A 4,348-nucleotide genomic window follows, 5' to 3' on the forward strand; every position below is an offset into this window, starting at 1 on the left:
CCTAGTGTTTTCTCACAATCTCATGCATGCCTCCGCCACTCACCTCAAGACGACTGGTTACGGACTCCATCACCACTCGCCTTCTATCGATCTACTCTCACCAGGCAGTTGTTTTCTTTGTAGCTCTGTACGCCATGATTGCTTCTTTTTTATCTGCACGCCTCCGTGAAGCCGGTTGATTACGCACTTGGTCGTTCATACCTCACCTTCGGTTGATCTACTCTCACCCAACAATTGTGTACCCCATGGCTGCTCCCTATGCATCTGGTAGCCTCTGTGAATGAAGTCGCCTGATTACGCACTTGGTCGCCGGTCGCCTTCTATTGATCTACTCCCACAAGGCAGTTGCTCCTTTGTAAGTTGTGTACGTCATGACTCCCAATGCATCATCTCCGAGAAGTTATTTTTCTTGACCTAATGCACGCTTTCTAGAACGGAGGATGGTGAGGGAGAAACAAGGGAGGCAAGGAGAGGAGGATGATGGATGATGCTGTACAAAGGATTCGATGAGACGACCTCTGCATTGCTGAGCATTCATACTTCCTACTGGCACCAGATCTATTGTCTTGCTCGATTCCTTTCAATGAAATTGATGTCTTACTCTTGCTCACCATCTCGTGCCACAAGAAATACCAGGTACTGCTTCATCACCATCCCTCTCCCCCTCTCTCTTCACAGGCATCGTCCCTGTCATTCTTGTGTCCAGTGTCTTGCTACAAGTTGTCACTCTCCAATTTGATATGTAGTTGTCAATCTCTCAACGCAAACCATGTTGCTTGAGAGATATGTATGCCATGGCATTTCCATGGCGACGCAAGTTTATATGATGTACCGCCTTCTCTCCCAATCCACCTCTCATGCCAAGATCGAATATGGATTCATCATGTTCTACTTTATACCCCTAGCAGTTTCATATGCCTGGGAGTTTTTTTAGTGTATGAGGTAGCTGATTTTATCTATACAACATGATCATGTGTGCCTTCAATATATTCTTATATCATTAGGCTTTAAGGTGTTAAGATAACCACATGTAATTATTCGGCTTAGCTTGATAATATTTCTAAAGGAAGCATTGTGCGAGCTATCTGGTTGGATTCTGAACTATAAAAAATGTTCTGTTGGTGACAACAATAGCAAATAGTTGAATTTCAGCTACTGGCGCAATGATAGTTCAAACGACTTGCATTTCATATTTTTCTAATAATATAGCACCAGTTACAGTTCTGTGAAGAAGAGACTCATTGTAAAAAGAGTTTATGTTCAGTCTTTTCCCTTTAATCATGCAATAGAGTCAATAACTAGAGCATGGCGTTTTGGTGCCTGTGCTCAAATGCACCTGGCATCTAGCCCGTTGCATCTTCTATTGTGACTCGGAAAACGAGCTGTCGGATAACAAGTCTAATATGTGGGAAATTCATGTATCATATGTATACATGCGCAACCACTTTTTTTTGAAAGGAAAAGACTTTATTTCTCAAATAATGGACAGGTCTTTTACAATAATGTGAGAAATAAAGTCGGGAATGGAGGCTTCCCAAAATTCAGAGCATCTATTACTAAAGGAGTGTTTTGCTAGAGCATCGGCCACCTCATTAGCTTCCCGAAAACAGTGATCACATGTCGCTGATGCAAACTCCCTCCGTATAAGGTTGCATTCTGTAGTCACAGCAACATCAGGACCATATAATTCATGTTGGTTCACCGCCTCAAGTGCAGTTGAGCTATCAGACTCGATTATCAAGGAGGTGCAGCCAATTTTTTGTGCTAGCCAGAATCCATTCCTTATAGCCTGAATTTCTGCCGCCTCAACTGCATATACATGAGGCAAAAACCAAGTGGCTGCTGCTATGAACTCACCCTTGTCGTCCCGAGCTACAGCTCCTGTAGCTCCAGCCATTGTCGTCCCGAGCTACAACTCCTGTAGCTCCAACCATTGTCGTTTCGAGCTCATCCTCCATTTTTGACAAAATTTGTTAAGATTTGAAGGCACCCCATCCATCCAAGTGATCACAAAGGTTAGCAACTTTGTCCTTTCATCTCTCATTGCTAGATTAGCTCTTGCAATGCTTTATAAGTATAGTGATTTGTGGGTTTTAGTTTGGGAGGAATTATATATGGTAGTTTATTTGATTTATATGCAATTTGAGCTCAAAATAACTCTTAGTTTGCATATGTAGGTCTGGTTTACTTAGTGCCTTCCCATCTCCGTCCTAACCACCATCGATCGCCCGCACCGTCCTGTCACCGGCACCACCTTGTGGTGAGCCTCTTGTTCTTATATTTTTTTATATAAAAAAATCATGTTTGTGTGATTTAGATATATAGTTACTTCTATAATTTTCTTACCCGTACGTTGTTTGTTATACATAGTGCCATGGTTTTGATATCCGTCCCCGTCGGCCCTCTTCCGGTTTATGATTCAGATGTGGTATATTCTCTTTTATAACTATTTGTTGCATTTCGTGTTTATAAAAAATTATGTCCATCAAGTTGACATAGATATTTTTATTTAGGGGGTATGTGAATCGGAAATTACAACCGACCCTATTGTCGAGAGGTTAAATTTAGTTGAAAATGAAAACGATTATTTGAAAGAAAAAATTGAAAAGAATTGAGGAGGAGAAGATGGAATTGGAGTTGCATGTTGCCGATGTCGTCGATGATCACAAGATCAAAATGGAGAAAACGCGCTTGAAGATTAGAAAGATTAAAAAATATGCCATTGGTAGTGAGGATTGGTATCATTATGCTCTTGGATCAATTGTTACCTTAGTTGTGATATTGATTGCATTTGTTGTTGCCTTTAAATGCTTTAGCTAGAGAGTTTATATGTTGTTTTATGAGAATAAGTGTGTATGAACTTGTATTAATTTGGTCTTTTCGGTGCTGTGTAATGAAGATGAGCCGAAAATGAACGTACGATGACCGATGCCACGTGGTGGGCCTTTGGTCCTGGTTTGTGTTGAACTGGGACTAAAGGGGGACCTTTAGTCTCCACCATTTAGTGCCGGTTATAGAACCGGCACTAAATGACCTTACGTAACGGGGCTATAGCCCGTTTCTACACTAGTGCTAGCACAATGACCATCAAATTTCTGACAACGACCAGGCGGTACGCGCATGCATACGACGGTTTGGAACCTGATGAAGACTAGGAACCAGAGGAGTGTGTCGCTGGTCAACTCGGACAGGTTGAATCCTTGGCTGGCCGGAAGGGGGCCACTGGCGAGACTACAAGTGAGCTCCTTGGGCAGCAGGAACTCGAAGGGCATGTGGCTTTGGGAATCGCGACGCTTCACAAGCATTGGTGAGGCCGGTTTTTCCTGTGAAACCGGATGCCTCCAACAACAAAAGAAGATAGGAAGGTCGGACACCTTGCTCACCATGCACGGTTTCCCTTCCTCTTTGGGGTAACAAGCCCGTCATCTCCAACCCTTTCAACACAAGCCCACACAAGACATTTTCTTGCATTGCAAGGATACTCAGGACACCCTCAAGACCTCGCCAAGCAATCCAAGGTGGCGCATTTCGTTCAACATAAAGCCAAATTAGCCGAGCTTGTGACGGACTCTGGGGCTACTAACAGTAGAATATACCAGGGGTATCTGTTCCCCGGTAAAGACTATGGCCAGGCCAGCCTCGCGGCCCAGCTATAGCCTGGGCCCTGGTAGATCAGCTGTGGTTACAATATGTAAATCGACTTGGACTGTTGTAACCCTACCTCCTGTACACCTATATAAGGGGAGGTATGGCCTCCCAAGTCGGCACCAAATATTACAAGATCTCATACGAGACGAACACCGTCAATAAAATTAGACATGCAGGATGTAGTGTATTAACTCCACCTTGAGGGCCTCAACCTGGGTAAAATCGTTTGTCTCGCATGCACCCTATCATGATCATCTAAGTGTACTCTGCTCCATGAGCAATCATGGGATATGTCGGGTTTTTTTTTTTTGCACCAACACGGTGTTTTGCTAAACAAGGTTAGATCAAGAGGCGTTCATGGCGCTTAAACAAAGCCATAGTAAGGACATCACTAATTGTTTGCCAGATATCAACAATCTTAGCGAAATGTGTGAGTAACAATAAGTAATGACAGAGTCCCAAATCCCAGTTAGTTTTATAGAGCCCAGTCGAGCTTGGTTGGGTGACTTTTTTATTTGTTTTCTTTCTAGATTATGGTTTCTATTCTTTTTTCCTTTCATTTCCAGTTTCTCTTTTTTTCCTTTTCATGTCAATCCATTTTTGTAGTATATATTTATTATCTACTTCTTTTTGTTTTGATTTATCCAAAATTGCGTAAACATTTAATATAGTAATTGTTGTTGTACATGAACATGTTTTA

The sequence above is a fragment of the Triticum aestivum genome, chromosome 7A (assembly GCF_018294505.1).
Source record: "Triticum aestivum cultivar Chinese Spring chromosome 7A, IWGSC CS RefSeq v2.1, whole genome shotgun sequence".
Classification (NCBI taxonomy): Eukaryota; Viridiplantae; Streptophyta; class Magnoliopsida; order Poales; family Poaceae; genus Triticum; species Triticum aestivum.